General features: G+C 39.4%; 1 protein-coding gene across 4 annotated transcripts in view; it reads left to right on the top strand.

Annotated features, from left to right (window-relative positions):
- PPP2R3A (protein phosphatase 2 regulatory subunit B''alpha) overlaps positions 1 to 23,094 on the top strand; it is a 239,025-nt gene that overhangs the window by 34,096 nt on the left and 181,835 nt on the right. For 2 of the 4 annotated variants that reach the window (XM_060395536.1, XM_015092650.3), the window contains exons 2-3: positions 13,136 to 13,224; positions 15,349 to 15,492. The gene's annotated coding sequence lies outside the window, so the exon portion shown is untranslated. Of the gene's footprint in view, positions 1 to 13,135; positions 13,225 to 15,315; positions 15,493 to 23,094 lie in introns of all 4 variants that reach the window. The other 2 variants (XM_015092651.3, XM_042236740.1) reach the window with 2 other exon arrangements.

Below are 23,094 nucleotides of genomic sequence, written 5' to 3'. Positions count from 1 at the left end.
CAGGTGGTTTCTTTACCAACTGAGCTATCAGGGAAGGGTAGAGAGTAATGAAATGGGACCTTGGTCAAAGAAGAAATGTTTATTGGAGGAACCAAAACAGAGGCCAAGGAAGAACAGAACAAAATGAGGTCAGGAAAGTGGTAAGTAGATTCTGGAGCTATCTTTGGCCATGGTAGAGGAGTTTAGATTTTGTTCAGAATGGAGTAGTGACCATTGTTGTTGTTGTTCAGTCATTCAGTAGTGCTGACTCTTTGCAACCCCATGGATTGCAGCGCTCCAGGCTTCCCGGTCCTTCACCATCTCCCAAAGTTTGCTCCAACTCATGTCCATTGAATCGGTAATGCCATCCAACCATCTCATTCTCTGTCAGCCCTTCTCCTGCCTTCAATCTTTCCCAGTATCAGGGATTTTTCCAATGAGTCAGCTCTTCCCATCAGGTGGCCAAAGTATTGGAGCTTCAGCATCAGTCTTTCCAGTGAGTATTCAGGGTTGATTTCCTTTAGGATTGACTGGTTTGATTTCCTTGCAGTCCAGGAGACTCTCAAGAGTCTTCTCCAGCAATCCAGTTTGAAGGCATCAATTCTTTGGTGCTCAGTCTTTTTTATTGTCCAGCTCTCAATGTCCGTACATGACTACTGGAAAAATCTTAGCTTTGACTATATGAACCTTTGTAGGCAAAATAATGTCTTTGCTTTTTAATACACTGTCTAGATTTGTCATTGCTTTTCTTCCAAGGAGTGGAAGTGAAAGTGAAGTCACTCAGTCATGTCTGACTCTTTGTGACCCCATGGACTGTAGCCTACCAAGCTCCTCTCTCCATGGGATTCTCCAGGCAAGAATACTGGAGTGCGTTGCCATTTCCTTCTCCAGGGAATCTTCCTGACCCAGGGATCGAACCTGGGTTTCCCCACATTGGAGGCAGACGCGTTAACCTCTGAGCTACAGTCATCGTCGACATTGATTTTGGAGCCCAAGAAAATGAAGTCTGTCACCATTTCCATTGTTTCCCCATCTATTTGCCATGAAGTGATCAGACTAGATGCCATGATCTTTGTTTTTTGAATGTTGAGTTTTAAGCCAGCTTTTTCACTCTCCTTTTCACTTTCATCAAGAGGCTCTTTAATCCCTCTTCACTTTCTGCCATAAGGGTAGTGTCATCTGCATATCTGAGGTTATTGGTATTTCTCTCAGCAATGTTCATTCCAGCTTATGCTTCATCCAGCCTGGCATTTCACATGATGTACTCTGCATATAAGTTAAATAAGCAGGTTGACAATATATAGCCTTGACGTACTCCTCTCTCAATTTGGAACCAGTCTGTTGTTCTGACTTTTCTGTTGCATCTTGACCTGAATACAGGTTTCTCAGGAGGCAGGTCAAGTGGTCTGGTGTGGTATTCCCATCTCTTTAAGAATTTTCCACAATTTGTTGTGATCCATACAGTCACAGGCTTTAGCATAGTCAATGAAGCAGAAGTAGATGTTTTCCTGGAATTCTCTAGCTTTTTCTGTGATCCAATGGATGTTGGCAATTTGATCTCTGGTTCCTCTGCCTTGTACATCTGAAAGTTCTCGGTTCATATTCTGTTGAAGCCTAGCTTGGAGAATTTTGAGCATGAGCTTGCTAGCATGTGAAATGAGTGAAGTTTTGTGATAGTTTGAGCATTCTTTGGCATTACCTTTCTTTGCGATTGGAATGAAAACTGATCTTTTTCAGTCTTGTGGCCACTGCTAAGTTTTCCAAATTTGCTGGCATATTGAGTGCAGCACTTGTAACAGCATCATCTTTAGAATTTGGAATAGCTCAGCTGGAATTCCTCCACTAGTTTTGTTTGTAGTGATGCTTCCTAAGGCCCACTTGACTTCACACTCCAAGATGTCTGGCTCTAGGTGAGTGATCGCATCATTGTGGTTATCTGGGTCATGAAGATCTTTTTTGTATAGTTCTGTGCATTCTTGCTACTTCTTCATAATAGCTTCTGTTTCTGTTAGGCCTGTATGATTTCTGCCCTTTATTGTGCCCATCTTTGCATGAAATGTTCCCTTGGTATCTCTGATTTTCTTGAAGAGATCCCTAGTCTTACCCATTCTGTTGGTTTCCTCTATTTCTTTGCATTGTTCACTTAAAAGAGCTTTCTTATGTCTCTTGATATTCTCTGGAATTCTGCATTCAGATGGATATATCTTTCCTTTTCTCCTTGCCTTTTGCATCTCTTTTCTCAGCTATTTGTAAGACCTCCCCAAACAACCATTTTGCCTTTTTGTATTTGTTTTCTTGGGGATGGCTTTGATCACTGTCTCCTAGATAGTGTTACAAACCTCCTCTACAGTTCTTCCAGCACTGTATCAGATTTAATCCCTTGAATCTGTTTGTCACTTTCACTGTATAATCATAAGGGATTTGATTTAGGTCATACCTGAATGGCCTGGTGGTTTTCCCTATGTTCTTCAATTTAAGTCTGAATTTTGTAGTAAGGAGTTCATGATCTGAGTCACAGTCAAGCTCCCATCTTGTTTTTGGTGACTGGTAACCATTGGAGCATTTTAAATAGGAGTGTGATTCACTGATTGGTATTGCTCTAAATGTGCTGTTTGGAAAATTACTGGAGTATGAAGAGGCAACATTGAAAGCAGAGAGACCAATTAGAAGGCCAGAATGATAGTGCAGGTAATAGAGCTGGATAATTTGGGCCAAGATTGTAGCAGGATTCTAATTAGAAGTGATTAAAATTGAGAAAGGTTTTGGCAATAGGGTTGATAGGCCTTAGTGAGCTTATTGGAGGAGGAAATGGCAACCCACTCCAGTATTCTTGCTGGGAAAATCCCGTGGACAGAGGAGCCTGGCAGGCTACAGTCCATGGGGTTGCAAAGATTCAGATACGACTGAGAGACTGAGCACAGTGAGTTTATATCCTAGGTATGGCCAACAAATGTGTCAAGATGGCCATTGCGCTTTTTTGGACTTACAAAACACTTACCAAGGTATCTGTAAAAAGATCTATTGCCCCCACAAGTTATTCCGATTGTGTGTATACCAGCTATACTGGGTTGTCTGTGTATACAGTAAGGAATTAGTAATAAGTAAGCAGAAAATTCTGAAAGAGATGGAAATACCAGACCACTTGACCTGCCTCTTGAGAAACCTATATGCAGGTCAGGAAGCAACAGTTAGAACTGGACATGGAACAACAGACTGGTTCCAAATAGGAAAAGGAGTACATCAAGGCTGTATATTGTCACCCTGCTTATTTAACTTATATGCAGAGTACATCATGAGAAACACTGGGCTGGAAGAAGCACAAGCTGGAATCAAGGTAGCCAGGAGAAATATCAATAACCTCAGATATGCAGATGATACCACCCTTATGGCAGAAAGTGAAGAGGAACTAAAAAGCCTCTTGATGAACGTGAAAGAGGAGAGTGCAAAAGTTGGCTTAAAGCTCAACATCCAGAAAACAAAGATCATGGCATCTGGTCCTATCACTTCATGCGAAATAGATGCGGAAACAGTGGAAACAGTGTCAGACTTTATTTTTCTGGGCTCCAAAATCACTGCAGATGGTGACTGCAGCCATGAAATGAAAAGACGCTTACTCCTTGAAGAAAAGTTATGACCAACCTAGATAGCATATTAAAAAGCAGAGACATTACTTTGCCGACAAAGATCCATCTAGTCGAGGCTATGGTTTTTCCAGTGGTCATGTATGGATGTGAGAGTTGGACTGTGAAGAAAGCTGAGCGCCGAAGAATTGGTGCTTTTGAACTGTGGTGTTGGAGAAGACTCTTGAGAATCCCTTGGACTGCAAGGAGATCCAATCAGTCTATTCTAAAGGAGATTAGCCCTGGGTGTTATTTGGAAGGAATGATGCTAAAGCTGAAACTCCAGTACTTTGGCCACCTCATGAGAAGAGGTGACTCACTGCAAAAGACTCTGATGCTGGGAGGAATTGGGGGCAGGAGGAGAAGGGGATGACCGAGGATGAGATGGGTAGATGGCATCACGGACTCAATGGACGCGAGTCTGAGTGAACTCTGGGAGTTAGTGATGGACAGGGAGGCCTGGTGTGCTGCGATTCATGGGGTCGCAAAGAGTCAGACATGACTGAGCCACTGAACTGAACTGAAGCCCTTGCTAGACCTCATCTACAGGGAAACAGAGGGCCGTTAGTCCCACATCTAAAATGCCAACTGAATGAAGAACTTTGAGAGTGTCTCAGGTTCTCATGTCCTTCAGGCTGAATGACAGGTGGTGAGGCAGGCTTGGTGGTGGCCCTTGACTTGGACTTATCAGCTCAGTCTAACATAACCATATGTATGCCCAGAAAATAAAAGCAAGTCCTGAACAATCTCACTTGTTCTGTTACAGCAAATAACTCTGTTTATTCTCATCTCTCCTACTCTCAGATTTCTGACTCTGTGGTCAACCTCTGTACCCACTTATAGCCTTCTTGTTTGGACACCCGTTATGTCTCCCCCTGGAACCTGGTTCTCACCTCTGCTTTCCTGTCTGATCCCAGCATCCTCTTTCCCAGCTCCCTACTCTCCCAAACACAAGCTGTTAAAATTTTTTCTGCTGAAATTGTGGCCACAGAGGCCCACTAATGTGGTGGCTCAGACTTGTGCCCCAAGGATTGTTTTGTTTAGTTGGTTACTACTCTGCAGCCCAAAAGACCACAACCTTTTGCCTGAAATTGACTTAAAGATAGACAAGTGCTTCCTGCACTCTTCCAGTGGGCAGGCTCAGAGATTTGCTGAATCTGTGCAAAAGTGAACCAATGATCTTTTTTATAGTATGATTTCAACTGAGATACATTAAGGTTGATTAAATACAGGGGATCAATTGGCTCAATAAATAAGATATTAAAACTGTATCCAGGGCACAAACAAAGAAATGGGGAAGCACAGAGTTCTTTCGAGAGACACGTGAAAACTAAAAATTGTCAGCTCAAAATAATCTGCATTTCCTTCTTGCCTGTAGGAATTACAATTTGGCTGTTCCAGATATTTCCATTTGCTCTGTTCCTCTCCCCCAGTTGAATTTTGGGGTGCTCCGCAGCATCTGAAAATTCATATATTAAGAAAATAGCACTGAATTCTTGCTTTATGCCATGCACTGGCTCCACATTGGGGATATAAGGATGAGTAAATTGCAGTGGCTTTCTGACTCATTTCTACTTCTGCTTCCCTAATCCATCACACTGCCACCTGAATCCCATCATCTCCGTTCCTGAGAAACTTAGCAGTGCTATAAATGCTTAATAAATACCTTGTGAATAAATGGAAATTACTTCCAAGTTTCTTTTATTCATAGAATCTTTGCAGTAAACTTTTGTATTTCTTTTCCTCCAAATCAAATCTCATATTTCACACTTATTAATACATTAATTTTTTTTCTTGCCCTGATGGTTACAACTCTTTCATGTTTACAGTCTTCTGCATTTTTCATTTCCTTCATTGATTTAATCTTATAGGTCTCTTGTTCTAGAGAAAAAAAATTAAGCTACATGCTTGGCTTTATGGCATGTTGTATGTATAGCTCTGCTTCTGGATGTGATGCCATGTGTGTATATGCCTTTAACTATTTATCAGCTTCATTGTTGCACAAGCCCATTGTCTTACTTATGCTTATAAAGTTTGGTAATATACTGTGACCTAAAGTTCAGATAGGTAGCTTTAACATTATTCATTGGTCCTTGAGGGTCTACATTTTACTCTGTTAATGTATCTTATGTATTTTGTTTGGCTACTGTATGTGTCACAATTTCATCATTCACTAATAAATGCATTAAATTATCAAGGTTTCTGAAACACAAAATTAAGATTAAAAAAAGAACCTTTTATGTTCTTTTTATCCAGTTACTACAAAGAACTTCAGTGTTCTATAGATTTATGTCCATCCTTCCTTTTTCACTCCTTCCGTTCTTCCTTCCTTCTTACCATCCTTCCATCTTTCTGTCCTTCCAGCCTTCTTTTCTCTTTCTTGTTCCTGCTGAGATTTGAGATATTTCCTTCCCTATATGTTGAGAAACTTGAAATTATGGCAGGGACTCAAGTACTGTCTGTCCCACCTCCTTTGGTTTTAATATGGCCATGGTGTAAGACAGAGGGGCTTTGAAGTTAGAGAAAATTATGCTCAGTCAGTTTTTCCACTTTCTAAGTATGTAATGTGAGCAAGTTTTTTTTTTTTTTTTTTTTAACTTAGCCTCAGTTTACTCGTCTGTGAAATAGAGATAACATTGTGTTCAGTGCTGGCATAAAAATAAATTAGAAAATGCATTTAAGTGTTCAACACAATGCCTAGCGTATGAATACTTTTGAAGTGACAATACTAATCTTCCCTTTGCAAGTCCCGTTTGAGAAGGATCAGTCAACACAGCAGCATGCCTGTGCTTCTCCCTCCCAGGCATTCACACATACCTCTCCGCTGCATCTAAGGAATACAAGCCCACAATAAGAGTACTCAAAGAAGTATTCCTAGTTCTCTTTCTTGCTGTCTCATTATCTGCTGGTGATGGTAGCATAATTCCTGGAGAGGATGGTCTTTTGCCTGTTGAATGACCATCTTCTTGACTTGGCCATTGGAGTCCTAGAGAGGATGTTCTTATTCTGAAAGTGAAAATCACTTCAGTCATGTTTGATTCTGTGGTCCTATGGACTGTAGCTCTCCAGGCTCCTCTGTGCTTGTAAACCTCCAGGCAAGAATACTGGAGTGGATTGCCATTCCCTTCTCCAGGAGATCTTCCCAACCCAAGGATCAAACCCAGGTCTTCTGCATTGCAGGCAGATTCTTTACCAACTGAGCCAGCAGGGAAGCCCACTTAACTCTCAGCTCACTAGCACATTTTGGGTAAATGCAACTCCTTCAGATGTGTGGCTCTTAAAATATACTTTTGGATGTTCTAAAAGCTTAGGGTAAGATCATGGGAGAAAGTGGCTGAGACAGAGTAGAGAACAAATCAGTATGTTTAACATTGTAGAGAAAAGGTCAAGAACCAAAGAGCCAGGATATCAGATGGATTATCTATTTGACTATCAACATCAATAGGAAATACACTAGAAATACTGTTGGAATGACAGTGAGCCAAAAGCTAAAATCAAGGAATGAAAGGGAGTGACTTTGGGGAGCCTTAAATCCTGCAATAAGGAAGGCAGGTGGGTGATAGAGTTGAATGATATGTGACTCAGAGCAGAGGATTTAGGGGGAGGGCAGGCAGAGAAGCAACGCAGAACAAGAAGGGCTTCTACCAGGCCTCATGTTTGAAGGGTGTGGAAGAGTCATCATCTAAGAGGGCTACAGGGAAAGCAGCATCCTCAGGGGAAAGTACAGATTCAATTTAAATAAGAAAGTAGAGGAAGTTGAAAGTGTCAGAGAAGAGATTCAAGATCTGGGGAATTTGCTGATGTCTACACATATGTTCTATAGGGCTCAGTGATGGGTTACAATTTCTGGAGGTAAGATAGAAGCTTGGAGTCCATCGTCATCATCATCATCTCTCCCTTGCATACATCCTCAGGTCCTTGCCTCCCTCTCACTTCAGCAGCCTTGCCTGGCTAATCCACAGCACTGATAAATCCAATTCTTTGCCTGTTCCATGCTTGTAAAACCATGTGGCTGGGCGCTTGTCAAATTAATGATCATAACCTCAAGTGGGCCCATAATGCTGCCTGGCAATCATACTAGATTTTCCTAGTCATTTTCTGTTTCATTTCCCCTAGATGATTATTGCATGTCTTCAGTCTCCTTACATATTTCACCATCTCCTCCCTACTCTTGACTTTCAACTGTTGACCTTACTTCCTAGTTCAGAAAAGAAACAGAAGAAAATAGAGCTTTCAAAAGCTTTCACCGCCACACCTACCCACTCTTTGCCATAGTATCCGTATACTCTGCTTTCTTTCCTATTAACCTAACTGCTTTGTAAGTCTTTCTCTTATATCAGTTTTACCCTCTCTGAGTCATTGTCTTATACATGAAAATATGCTTGTATTGCATATTTAAAATATGCAATTTAAAAAATAATTCTCCTTGACTCCACCTTCCTCTCTAACTATAGCCTTATTTCAGTTAAACTTCACAGCAAAACTTTTTGGAAGAGTTGTCTATATTCTATCAATAGTTTCTGTCTTCCCATTCTTTTTGTTTGTTTGTTTTTTTAACTCAAGCCAGTCATATTTCTGCTTCTCAAATTTCATAAACACATTTCTCTATACTTACCTGGTTTAACATTCAGGACCAGAGTTAACCAGTCTCTCCTCCTTGAAATACCTTATTCACTTTAAAATATTTGTCAAGAACTGTGCAATATCTTAGATTTTACCCTGTTTGTAAGCCAGCAATTTAGCTTGCCAGTTTCATGAATGGTGTGAGGTGAATGTGATAACCACTACACTACAGAAACTCCATTAGTTTCATGAATGGTGGTAGAAGGCATAAGACTTATGGATCAGAGACAAGTAAATTGTCTGTAATAAACACAGCAATAGCAGTAGCCACAGTAGGAGTCTTTTTGTACTGGTTCCCTTAGCCCCAGTCACTCTGAGGCAATGTGAAAGGGGGCAAACTACAGCTACCGGCATGGTAGGCTGTATTATTAGAAAGGAAGCCTGATCTTAGAGAATGCAAATCTTTTATGATGGGCAATTAGCATGCCTTCTCTTTGCTCCAGAGGGAAGCAGTATCAAGTGTTCAAGGTCGTTTGCTATACAGACATTCTTGAAAAAGATCATGTGGAACTGTCATATTATATAACATATCTTATCACTAATTATCAAGACAGGCAGTGCCTTGCTTGCAATGTGTACAGAAACATGAGAGACCCATGGAGAGCTGTCTCACAATTCCTCCCTCTCTGACCGCTTCTTTTCTGTCTTCTCTGCTGATTCCGCTTCATTCCCTCAGGCTCTAAGTACTGTAGCCATTAGCTCCTGTAGCTACTTAATTTAAATTTTCAACTATTCCGTTGCATTAGCCATGTTTCAGGTGTTCAGTAGCCACATGAATGGCACAGATATATAAAATATTTCATGATCTCAGGCAGTTCTATTGAACAGCACCTAGGCTTAGCCTTGGTTGCTTCTTCTTATTCTGTTCCTATATAGAAACAGAGATTTCTGTAGAATCTTAAAGAAAAGATTTATTGTAGGGTATATATGTATTTCTTTTCTTTCTATATTCCCTCCCTTGGTGATCTCATCTAGTCTCAAGGCTTTAACTATGAGTCTCGGATTTATACCAGCCTAAATCTCTCCCCAGAAGTCTAGGTTTAATTCTCTAACAGCATTCTGCACATCTTTATCTGAATGTCTAGTAGGCACCTCAAAAGTAACAGCCAAAATTGAATTACTGACCTTCTTGCCACCACTGCTTCATCTCCCACCAATAAATTGGTTCTTCCTGCAATCTTCCCAGTCTGAATTATCTCAGTTTTCTTCTTCCAATTGTTCAGGAAAACAAGCAACGGTTTAAAAAAAAAAAATCAACCCTTAGATTCACTCTTGACCTCTCTCTTTTCCACAAAGCCCTCACATGTGTCCCATTGGCTCTTGTTTCAAAATATATCCAGGATCTGACTTTTCACCTTTCCTCTACTGTCACTTGGTTCAAGCCAACATCATCTTTTGCCTGGAATATTCTAGGCAAATTTGGCCCCCTTTTTTGGTCTCCCTACTTCTACCCTTGTCCCCTGTAGTCTGTTCCCATAAGAGCAACTAAAATGATCTTGTTTTAAAAGTAAGTCAGACCACGTAATTTCTCTCCTTAAAATTCCTTAGTAGCTTCCTATCTCACTCAGTAAAAGTCAAAGTCTAGTCACACTGGCATTCTCACCTTGCTAAAATATTAAGACATGTTCCCACCTCAGAGCCTTTATAGTTGATATTCTTTCTATCATGCCCCCTTCCCCACAACCAAGCTCCACACATTTGCTTTTTCCCTCATGATACTGACTTATTGAAGAGACCTGGCCAGTTGTCTTACAGAATGAGCCATATCATGAACTTCTTTGTTTACCTATGGTGGTTTAAAACTTATTTCTCTATTGCCTATATTTCCTATAATTGAATGTTAAATCTGAAAGTTTGATTAAAGCTAAATATTCTTGGCAAGGAAAGTCCATGCATGATATTCAGGCTTCATATTGCATCCAATTGGGAGGTACAAATTATCTGATTACCCCACCATTAGTGATTCTAAGTTTAACTAAGGTGTTATGGTGGTGATTTTCAGATCCCTTCATTATAAATTTACATTTTTACCTTTGTGATTAACAATCTGAATGGTGAATGTTATTTTTTTAATCACATGATTTTTAAAAATAATTTTGAGCTATTTGTATTTTTCAAAAAAAAATTTTTTAGAGATCCATCCAGTATATATTGGGTTGGCCAAAGAGTTCATTCAGTTTTTTTCTATAAGATGGCTTTAATAGGGCTTAGTGTATTTAACTTCATTCAACACAGTTTTGTTAGGTTGTATTGTTACAGCTGTCATATCAGCACACATTTTTTAGAAAATTTACCAAAATAGGTGAATTTTTGTGTAGCCATTTTAATATTGAAAATGGAAGAAAAGAAGCAGTATTTTCAGCATATTATGCTTTATTATTTCAAGAAAAGTAAAAACGCAACTGAAATGTAAGGAAAGATTGTTGCAGTGTATAGAGAAGGTGCTGTGACTGATGGAACATGTCAAGTGAAAAGTGAAAGTGAAAGTCGCTCAGTTGTGTCTGACTCTTTGAGACCCCATGCACTATACAGTCCATGGAATTTTCCAGGCCAGAATACTGGAGTGGGTAGCCTTTCCCTTCTCCAGGGGATCTTCCCACCCCAGGGATTGAACCCAGGTCTCCTGCATTGCAGGTGGATTCTTTACCAGCTGAGCCACAAGGAAAGCCAAAGAATACTGGAGTGTGTAGGCTATCCCTTCTCCAGTAGATCTTCTCAACCTAGGAATCGAACTGGGGTCTCCTCATTGCAGGTGGATTCTTTACCAACTGAGCTATGAGGGAAGCCTGAACATGTCAAAAGTGGTTTGCAAAGTTACATGCTAGAGATTCTTTGCTGGATGATGCTTTATGGTAGAACAGTTGAAGTTGATAGCGATCAAACTGAGACATTAATTAAGAACAGTCAACACTACACTAAGGGAGATAGCCAACTTAGTCAAAATATCCAAATCAGTAAACATTTGAAAGTCATTTACACCAGCTTGGTTATGTTAAATTGCTCTGATCTTTGGATTCCACATAAGTTAATCGAAAAAGAACTTCTTAACCATATTTACACATGTGATTCTCTACTGAAACATAACCAAAACATTCTGTTTTTTAAGACAAATTGTGATAGGTGATGAAAAGTAAATACTGTACAATAATGTGGAACAGAAAAGATCATGGGGCAAGCGAAATGAACCACCATCAACCACACCAAAGGCCAGTCTTTATCCAAAGAAGGTGATGTTGTGCATATGGTGGGATTGGAAGGGAGTCCTCTGTTATGAGCTCCTTCCAGAAAACCAAATGGTTAATTCCAGCAGGTACTGTTCCTAGTTAGACCAACGGAAAGCAGCAGTTGATCATAAGTGTCCAAAATTTGTGAATAGAAGCTAATAATCTTTCATCAGGATAAGCAAGACTGCGTGTTTCTTTGATGACCAGGCAAAAACTGTTACAGCTTCACTGGAAAATTCTGATTCATCCACCATATTCATCAGATATTGCATTCCATTTATTTCGGTCTTTAAAAAATTCTCTTAATGGGAAAATATCAATTCCCTAAAAGACTAAAAAGCACCTGGAACAGTTCTTTGCTCAAAAAGAGAAAAAGTTTTGCGAAGATGGAATTATGAAGTTGCCTGAAAAATGGCAGAAGATAGTGGCACAAAACAGTGAATACATTGTTCAATGAAGTTCTTGGTGAAAATGAAAAATGTGGTTTTTATTTTTATTAAAAAACAGAAGGAACTTTTTGGCCAACCTAGTAAAGCAGATAACAGCAGAGCTATTCTAATTGCAGTGGGAAATGGCTAGTATTGGCAGCTTCCAAGGGAACTCTGACGAGCTCAGTTTGTAATTCACAGAGCCCAGCCAAGCGCTGGAGGAAGTGAGGCCTGAAGAGGGTCCATGAAGTCTTAAGGTGGCCTAGCGTCTTATGAGAAAGCGTCAGTGTGCTTTGTGTTAGAGCACAGTGTGTCACTTCCTGGGAAAGCCGCAGTTATGGATGGTCACCAGAATGGCACTTGGTTTTCCCTGGCAGTCCACCCACTGCTTTTGGTTGTCTGGGTGCTGTCTTTGACATTCTATCTGTTCTGCAGATGTGAAGATTTGAAATTACTTCATTTTTAGTGTGTGTTGGGCTGTAGTCTTTTCTTTTTTTTTCTAGCTTCCCTTTTGGAAATTCTTCATCCACAAAGAATTCCAGAATCAGACATTATTCATCTTGTGTCTGGAACACTAAAATCTCATGAGCTTCCATGTCTTACCTCTTTCCACCTTTAAAATATTGAAAATACTGCCACAGCTGAAGTCGGTTTTATTATTTGCTTGCTGCTTGCTTCCTTTATGCACCTTTCTTATCATAGAGCTTTAATGTGCCTTAGTAAAGAGCTGAACAAGTAAATTTGGTATGTCCACAGATTGTATCTAGGATATATGCCATTGATTTTCATTTTCATGAAAAGGTGTTTTCCTATCTTAAGTGGAAAAGGCAGATAATAAACTATAATTGTCTCACTTTTGTTTTAAAAATTGATAAATATTTGCAAAATTCCACATGTCTATTTATGTGTATGTTTATGTGTGTGTTGAAAGTCAAAAAGAGAAAATCTTCATATTGATACTGTCTCTGGGTATGATCTTTATTTTCCTCTTTGTATTTTCTCTTTCTCTCTCTTTTTTTTTTTTTTCCAGTAGTCATGTCTTATTTCTCAGTCATTACTCTTACAAAGATTAAAACTGTTGTTTAAGAAATAAGCAGTTATTTAACTTCAATCTGTCAAATCCAAGCCATGTTCAAAGCAGTTCCAGACTCCTCCTCAGCTACTGCCATCCATGCCATCTTTGGGGATTTTTCTCTGGTCTGTTATCATCCCATTCAAGCAAGTTTTCCCCTGACTCAGGCTTCTATTTATTTTATTCCAGGTTCCTGGTCATCACCTAGAATTGCCCACTTGCCTCTGGAGAGCTTCTCTGCTCACTTGTACTGCAATAAACTTGTCAGAAAAAGAAAGGTGGGTGTAAAAATTATGTTCTAAAAGGAACTGTCACTAGAATGTGATTTCCATCAAGGCCCAGAAGTGCCCCCCAGTATATCCCTGTACACCCCAGTTGAATGGATTGATTTATTCTTTTTTTGCCTCATTTATTTTGTCAGTTCCTATAGTCAGGAGCTTTGCTTATTTTCTGTGATACCCTAAACATTTGGGGTACTTAGTATACATTAATAAACAGTCCTTTTTTCTTTTTAAAGATCCATAATTACCTAATAAAACTGAATGTAGGATCTGTTGTCAGCTTTGGCCAGAATTTGTACTTGCACAGGGATACAGAAAAGAACAGGATTTAAAGATAACTTATGGATTTCCCTTGTGACTCAGTGGTAAAGAATCTGCCTGCCAGTGCAGGAGAAGCAGGTTCAATCCCTAATCGGGAGAGATCCCACATGCTGTGGAGCAACTAAGCCCGTGCACCACAACTTTTGAGCCTCTGCTCTAGAGCCTGGGAGCCACAACTACTGAGCCTATGTGAGGCTCCGAAGCAAGAGAAGCCACAAGAGTGAGTAGCTCCTGCTCCCCACACCTAGAGAAAAGTCCACACAGCAACAGAGACCCAGCACCAAAAAGAAAGAAAGAAATTTTAAAAAGGAAATAAAGATAACTTACATTCAGATTGTACTCATAGATTCGTGATCACAGGGAGTCACATAAGCCTTTGAGCTGCCTTCATTTGCAGCCTCACTGATTCTCTTCTGAAATCTCTCTGCAGAGCCCTTCTGCCTGCTCTGCCTGGCTTTGGTCTTGCCTCCCCAGCTCTGTCCTCCGCAGCGCTACACAGTGATATGCCCACAGTGTAAACCTGACTGAGTCCTCCCACCCCCAGTGAAGCCGCTCGGGGATTCTCTGATGCTGTTGCCTCTTCCCCACCCCTTTAGTGGTAGCACCTAGAAGCCTCTCTTCACACTTGACATTGAAATAACACCAAACTCCCAGGAGCTCCTCATATCTCCCAGGCCACCTCCTCCTGTCTGGCCCTCTTTATCCACAGGGCATCTTCCCTTTCTTTCAGCAGCCACTGCTTCTGATCTATTCCAAACTGGGCTTGGCAGTCCTGCTCTCTGGGGTGCATTCCTTGATATAAAAAATATTCTTTTCTCTGCCTACTTACACTATAAGCTCGCTTGAGGCAAAATTATAGGATTTGTAGTTTACTTGTCTTGAAGAGTACCTGGCTTGTAGTAGCATCAAATGTTTATTAAGCTGGGTTGTATATATGTTCTTCTAAATCACCCAAATGATTTTCATCTACAGAATGTGATTTTATCTTTATATAATCTGCTCCAAAATAAGAAAAGCCTTAGAAAAGGGAAATATATGAATCAGAATAACTTAAAGTACTACCAGCGATGGAGATAGCTATTGTTGATGTTTTGAAATGTATTATAGAGAATTTTTTAATTATAAAATGGTCAAAGTTTAACCACCAAACTTCCCAGGTAGCTCAAAGGTAAAGAGTCCACCTACCAATGCAAGAGATGCAGGAGATTCCAGTTTGATCCCTGGGTCGGGAAGATTCCCTGGAGAAGGAAATGGCAACCCACTCCAGTATTCTTGTCTGGCAAATCACATGAGCAGAAGAGGCTGGTAGGTTACAATCCATGGGGTTGCAAAGTCAGATGTGACTGACTGAGTGAGCATGCACGCATGCACGAAGTTTACCTTCATTATTTGCCACTTAGAGCCAATACTCAGAAATCAGTAGTTTTGCAAATTACATGCATTAAAAATTAATAGCCAGTTCGTGGACTTCCCTGGTGGTCCAGTGGCTGAGACTCCATACTCCTAATGCAAGGGTCCCAGGTTTGATCCCTGGTTAGGGAACTAGGTCCCACATGCTACAACCAAGAGTTCACATGCCACAACTAAAGCTCTTGTGTGCCTCAGCTAAAGCCCAGCACAGCCTAATAAATAAATATTTTTAAAAAATTAATAGCCACTTTATTGTGCTTCCCATATCAAAAAAATAAAAAATAGTTTTTAGGTAAAATGTTGCTTTTTTGTAATTCAAAGCAAGAAAGAATGTTTTGTTTTTCTTGTGTTCCCTAGACCCCAGAACCATCTCTTGTCCTATTTTTCCAGAAGAGAAGGCGAATCCCAGTGAGGGCCATCTTACTGAGCTTGTCAGTGCAGAAGTAGAAGCTTGGACGAGAAACTCCTGCCTGCCCACCTGGTGCTTTTTCCCTCAGCCACATTTCCTCCTTCTCCACTGAAGTAAAGAAAAAAGTAAGTCTTTAAGCACTTCCTAGTTCCTGTATGCTCAAATTAGGCCTGCTGCTGAGATGTTCTTATTTTACTTCTAGTCTCATTAAGACATCAGCGTTAAACCTAGAACATTAATTGTTCTTTCATGTTCATATATATAATTTCTTTGAGCATCAGAAAACTATTGCCTTCTATGAGATTTCTTAATTTATTTTCTCAACAATTTTGAAGTGAACACAACAGATAAAATATTCCAGGTCTCCTTTTTTTATCCTACAAGTAGCTCTGTAGTATATGTTTTTGTATCCCTCTAAATTGTTCTCTTGGGATCAGTTTCCATACTGAGTCATCCACTACAGAGTGCCGGTGTTTTCCAGGCAGATTATCTTATTATCTCTAAATGACTCATTCCTTCTGAATCATCACACCTTATGTACTGTGTTAAAAAAAAAAAGTTTTAGGCACTTTTCTATAATTTTTCCTTATCTAGTCTCCAGAATGTCCTATTTAAATAACACAGATATTCAAACAGTCATCCCTTGTGTCTATGATTTATGCAGATCATTTTCTTCTTGAACCCTTTCATCAGCTGAGATAAGTGGTGGAAGTTCTTTACCTCATACTCTCTGCTCCAGGTGTTTCCTGAAATAGAACACACAAATAGCAACATAAAAATTTGTGTAACATCATTCTCTATTTTCCATCATTATATGTATGCTGTTTAAGGTTTTATTAACTCCTCAAATTTCTACATGAAATTAGGGAGAAACATGTACAAAAGAAAAGTATAGTTTTAATGTTTATTGGTACACAAGCTCTTTGGAATTCAGAATGTTGGAAGAATGTAGCACTTTCCTCCCTTGACTTCCATGTCACATTTGGCTGGTTCTCTTCCTGCCTTTTGAAAATGCATTCTCTGTCTCCTTCCTTGCATCCTTCTCTTCACCCTGTACATATCAGCCTTCCTCAGAGTTTTGTCTTTGTCTCATTTCTCATTCTGTGCAGATCAGTCTTGTCCACTCTTTTGGCTTTAAAACCTTTATCTGACACTTACTCCCAAGTTTTTATTTTCAACTCCTGTCTCTTTACTGCCATGTATATTCATCTGAATGGGAAGTATGTCTTCTGGATGCCCTACGAAAACAGCCCATGCCTGAAGCTGAATTTCAGTTTTCTCACCCTTCTTCCATCACATTAGCTAAATAAAGGGTAAAAATTATGTGACCATCTCAACAGGTTCAGAATAGATATTTAACAGAACTGAACCACCTCATGAGATTTTTAAAAAATCTCAACAAACTAGAAATAGAACTTTCTCCATTGAGAATAATGTTTGCTGTGGGTTTGTCATATATAGCTTTTATTCTGTTGCGGTATCTTCCTTCTATTCCTGCTTTCTGGAGAGTTTTTATCATAAATGGATGTTGAATTTTGTCAAAGGCTTTCTCTGCATCTATTGAGATAATTATATGGCTTTTATTTTTCAATTTGTTAATGTGGTGAATTACATTGATTGATTTGCAAATATTGAAGAATCCTTGCATCCCTGGGTACATATACACAATGGAGTATTACTCAGCCATTAAAAAGAATACATTTGAATCAGTTCTAATGAGGTGGATGAAACTGGAGTCTATTATACAGAGTGAAGTAAGCCAGAAAGAAGAACACCAATACAGTATACTAACACATATATATGGAATTTAGAAAGATGGCAACGATAACCCTGTATGCGAGACAGCAAAAGAAACACAGATGTATAGAATAGTCTTTTGGACTCTGTGGGAGAGGGAGAGGTGGGATGATTTGGGAGAATGGCATTGAAACATGTATAATATCATATAAGAAACTAATCACCAGTCCAGGTTCGATGCAGGATACAGGATGCTTGGGGCTGGTGCACTGGGATGACCCAGAGGGATGGTATGGGGAGGGAGGTGGGAGGGGGCTCAGGATGGAGAACACATGTACACCCGTGGCGGATTCATGTCGATGTATGGCAAAACCAATACAATATGGTAAAGTAATTAGCCTCCAATTAAAATAAATTTAAATTTTTTAAAAAAAGAACTTTCTCAATCTGATAAAGGATATCTACTAAAAAACCTGCAGCTGTCATCATGGTGAAAGACTGAGTACTTTTCCCTAAGATCAGATACAGGGCAAGGATTTCTGAACTCATATTTCTATTCAGTATTGTTCTGAAGATTCTAACCAGTGCAATAGTCAGTAAGGCATTAAGTATTGGAAAGGGAAAAAGTAAAACTCTCTAGTCTCAGACAATACAATAGTCTATATGGAAAAATCCCAAGGAATTTACCCCCTCCCAAATCCTTTAATAAATGAATTTCGCCAAGTGGCAAGTGATAAGATCAACATACATAAATCAACTGTATTTTTCTATACCAACAACAAACACAGTGGAAAATGAAATTAGTATAACAGTACCATTTGTATTAGCATCATAAAACATGAAATATTTGGGAGTAAATTTAATGAAAGGCCTATAGATGTTGCTTAGAGAAATGAAAAAGCATGTAAATATATGGAGAGATACATTTATGTTCATGGATTATAATGATTGGAGACTTGATATTGTTAAGGTCTCCATTGTCACCAATGATTTAGATTAAATGAAATTCCAGTCAGTACCCCTGCATGTTTCTTTGTGAAAATAGGCACAGTGATTCCAGTATCACTATGGAAGTGTAGAGGACCTAGAATAGCCAAAACAAATCTGAAAAAGAAGAAATGGTGCATTTACATTACTATCTTAAGGCTTACTATAAAGCTACAATAATTAAGACAGAATGGTATTGGTATATACAGAGGCAAAAAGAATAGAGAATCCAGAAATAAATCTATATGTATTGTGATTTGCTTTTCAACAGAGGCTCCAACACAGTTCAGTGGGGACAGGATAGTCTTTTGAACAAGTGATGCAGGATAATGTTGAAATTCAGCCTCATTCCATACATGAAAATTAATTCAAAATAGATCATAGACCTAAACATACACTTGAAACCTTAAAGCATCTATGACCTTAAGATAGACAGAAATCTTAAGACAGGATACAAATTTATTAATGACTGAAGATAATTTGATTAATTGGATTAATAAAATTAGTAGAATTAAAATTGGAATTAAAATCTCCTATTCTTCAAAAGCTACTGCTCAGAAACTGGATAGGAAAGCCACAGACCAAGAGACAATATCTACATCTAAAATATGTAAATGAGCTTTTACTCTAGTCAAAAGCAACCCAAAAGATTTGAATAGAAACGTCACCAAAAAAAGATGCATATGAATTGCTAATAATAACCATATGACACTTTGTTGTAGAGCAGAAACTAGCACAACATTATAAAGCAACTGTACCCCAATATTTAAAAAAGCATATGAAAATTGCTCAACATCATTAGTCATCAGGGAAATGCAAATTAAAACCACAGTGGGATACCACTTCACACCTGCTGCTACTGCTGCTGCTAAGTCACTTCAGTCTTGTCTGACTCTGTGCAACCCCGTAGACGGCCTCCTACCAGGCTCCTCTGTCCCTGGGGTTCTCCAGGCAAAAACACTGGAGTAGGTTGCCATGTCCTTCTCCATCACCCCTGCTAAAATGGCTAAAATTAAGGAAACTGACAAGTATCCAGAAGGTTGTAGGGCCCCTAGAGCTCTAGATGAGACCATAAAATGGCAGAACCACTTTGAAAAACTATTTTACAGGTTTTTTATATAACGTACACTTCTCATGGCTCATTAATTCCATTGTTAGTTACCCAAAAGAAATGAATGCTTATTGACAAAAAAATACTTTTACTTGAAAGTTCTTAGCAGTTTTAATTCATAGTAGTCCAAACTAGAAAGAACCCAAATGTCCATTAACTGAATAGATAAGATGAATTTGGGTATATTTAATTATATAGTAGAATATCTGCTAAGCAGTAAAAAGGTATATTCTATTGATGCATGTGGTAACATGGATGAATCTCAAAGCCATTATGCAAAATGAAAGAAGCCAGACTGAAAATGTATGTACATGTCGTATATACACCTCTTCAATCATGTGAAGATCGAGAACTGGCAGAACAAATCTATGGTGCTAGGACTCAGACGAGCAGTTGTCAAATATTGCAGGGCAGGAAAATTGATTGGGAAAGGGCACAAAAATAGTTTTAGGGCAATGTAAATTTTCCCTCTCTTCTAGGACAGTGTTTCTTGCTAAATCTCCTTAAACTATACATCTAATATGAACATTTTTACTCTGCAAATTATGTATCAGTAAAGCTGATTTAAAATAAAAGTGAGACTCTAAGAGCTGAGCAGCTTCCCAGGTAGAGCTAGTGGTAAAGAACTCACCTGTCAATGCAGGAGTTGTAAGAGGCGCGAGTTTGATCCTTGAGTTGTGAAGATACCCTGGAGGAGGGCATGGCAGCCCACTCCAGTCCTGCCTGGAGAATCCCATGGACAGAGGAGCCTGGCAGGCTGGGGTCCATAAGGTAGCAAAGAGTCAGACATGACTGAAACAACTTAGCAGGCACTCAGAGAGCTGAGAGGAAGCTCTGTTTTGGAGTAGCATTTGTCAATTAGTGAACACAGCGGGAGTGTTTGAAAGTTTGAAAGGAATAGAGATCTTTTGTCAATTAGTGGGCTTCTGTGTAAGGTGATCATGTGGTCAGATGGGCTTTCTAATCTCCAGAAAAAGAATTATTTAACCCATAGTCGGGGCTAGGAGCTGGAGATAATAAACTGGTTTTGGTGACTGACCTGGACTTGAGCTGGGAGATGGAGGCTGGTGGGCTTATTCAGAAAGTAGACCTTTACTCAGTTTTAAGTCCTTTACCACCCTTTTTGTGTGTGATGGCCTCAGGTTGGTGTTTTTCTGGTTCAGGTTTTTTCACCAACAAATAGGATTCCTGTCTTAGCAGGAAAGGAGGGATGATTTTCTGAGTTTGTGGAGTAAGGGTGGGGAGAACTCTATTCCTTTCAAACTCTTAAGCACTCCCCTTGTGTTCCGTCCTCCACTGTTTCATTTTCTGTGGTTCATGGTACCTCCTAACCTGGGCCTTCTGGGGTTGTGCAGGGGGAATTGGTTTGTTTGTCATTAGTATCCCTTCCTCCTCTACCCTGCTAAGTCACTTACTATCCTGCTGCAGTTTTCTGTCTTCATATACAGTGATTTGGGGTTAGTGATGTCTCTTGGGTTCTTTGAAGATCGAGTTTACATTCCTATTTTTGTTCTTAATATTTGAAGGAGACCTTAAAACTGTAAAATCCGTACTGTACATTTTCAGCCTTACCAATACCAAACTCCTGCTACTTCTCCAAACACACAAACCTCTCTCTTAATTATATAGTAGAATATCTGCTATATCTCTGTACCTTTGTTGAATTCCTTTTTGCTTATATGCATTTGCGTGCTCAGTTGTGTCTGACTTCTTGAAACCCCATGGACTATAGCCTGCCAGGCTCAATGGGATTTTCCAGGCAAGAATATTGGAGTAGGTTGCCATTTCCTTCTCTAGAGGATCTTCCCCACCAGTTAAATCCCATCTTCACCTGCTAAGGCTCTCATGCCTCAAAATCCAGTTCTCCCTCCTAACTTTTCTTGTTGGCTGCCTCTGTACCTTTGTTTCACAAGAAATCCACTTCATCGGGATGTTTGCACTGAAGGAATACCAGGAACCACTGGAGAGTACTTGTTAACATAGTCATACACCAATTAACGTGGAAGTAATAGGAATTGTTGAATGAACGCTGAACCACTTTGAGTGCATATGAACCACTTAGACAGAAATTAGGAAAACAGACTCCAGCCCATTGTGGAGATGAAGGAACAGAAAAGATGAAAGGCTTGGGGGAAGTGGGCAGGCAGTGTGCAAAAAGACCTGAGGAGGAATGAGTGTAAATATTCAAAATATCACATCTTAATTTCCCTCCCTCTCTGCTTTCTACCCCTGATATAACATGTTTAGGCTGATATTTCATCAAATTGAACATTGTAACACACTCTTCATGTGCCATTTAGAAAGAAAAATCTCAAACTAGAATACAATGCTTTCTTATCATTTATGACTTTTTTTACTTAGTTCATTTGGACTTCTATTGACAGATATTTTTGATTATACATACCTCTTATGCATACATAGGAACTGTGCCATAGTCTTTGGGGTTTGTTGGTTTTTGAAATCTCACTTAGTGAGGGTACCAGTGACCTTCACACTGGCAAATCCAGTGGGTAATTTTTTTTTTTTTTTGATATCTCAGCAGCACCCAACACTGATGATGTCCATTTTGAAAGTTTCTCCTTCAACATCGTTGAAAGTTGTTTCTTAGGATCCCTCCTAAGAATTCTGTTCTTTTTAACCCATAAATGTCTACGATCCTCAACCCAGAGCCCTTCTCACTGTATGCATACACTCTGAGTGACCTCTCAAAGCAGCCTCTCCCACCCAGATCTTGCTGCTGACCTGAAGGTTTTTACATTCACATTTCATCCACTCATCACCACTTGGATGATCCATGTGTGTTACCTCTTCAAACAACACATTCAGAATAAAACCCTTCATGTTTTCTGTGACCACCTCCCATGAAACAAAAACAAAAAAACATGTTGGAAGTGATAACATTCGTCCTCTAGTACCTAAATCAGAAACCCAAGATTCCTCCCTTTTTACTCTCTCCTCCTCCTTTTCTGTGAATTCTTTCTCACTGACTATTTAATCAGTGCCTTCATGTTTATTAACTTCTGCCACCTACTTACTTGGTTTAGAGTCTTAGCACTTATTAAATGGATTATTACATTAGCCTTCTAATTGATTTCCATACTTTCATTCAACTGCTGGAATGTCTTTCTCAAACATAAACTTCATCGTGTTACTTCCCAGCTTAAAAGTCTTTGTTTCCTTTCCCATAGTTTTCAGAATAAAGTTCAGACTGCTGAGGTTAGCACACAAGACAGTCTGTGGTCCAGTTCCTGCTCCTCTCTGGTTTCCTCCCCTCTTGCTTGTCTGTACCCTCCCCATCCCACCTCACCCCCAGTGAAATCAGCTGGAACTGTCATTGTTCTGAACTCACTGTGCCATGTTAGGCCTCTGAGCCTTCACATGTATGTTTCCCTCTGGAGTATTCTCCCTCTCCTTCTTATCTAATTCCCATTAGTTAGACAAAATCTAGAACTCAAGGTACATACCTCCCTTATTTGGGGAAGCCTTTCCTGACTTTGAGGTCTGATTTAGATACTGTCTTTTAAAATGGACAAAAGGGCTTGAAGAAAGGCTTTGTGAATGAACACAAAATGTCTACTAGGTAAATAGATGTTTACGTGCAGATTGAAACATGCACTTCACTTTTTCATCTAATCAAATTGGCAAAGATTTAAAGAGTGGTATCACTCAAGGAGAGCATGAAAAGATGGGCCCACTCCTACACTGATATTGGAAATATAAATTTGCCATTTTCCTGGAGAGCAGAAAATGGATGTATGTTTCTAGAACCATTAAAAATAATAGGCATATACACACACTATTTTACACCTTGGAATATATCCTAAGAAAATAACTTTTTTGTAAAACATACTTTCACAAAATTTCATGATGTTCACTCATAAGAATATTAACA

The sequence above is a fragment of the Ovis aries genome, chromosome 1 (genome assembly GCF_016772045.2).
Source record: "Ovis aries strain OAR_USU_Benz2616 breed Rambouillet chromosome 1, ARS-UI_Ramb_v3.0, whole genome shotgun sequence".
NCBI lineage: Eukaryota > Metazoa > Chordata > Mammalia > Artiodactyla > Bovidae > Ovis > Ovis aries.
The sequence above is the reverse complement of the archived record's forward strand: the minus strand, read 5'-3'. Positions and strand labels throughout refer to the sequence as shown.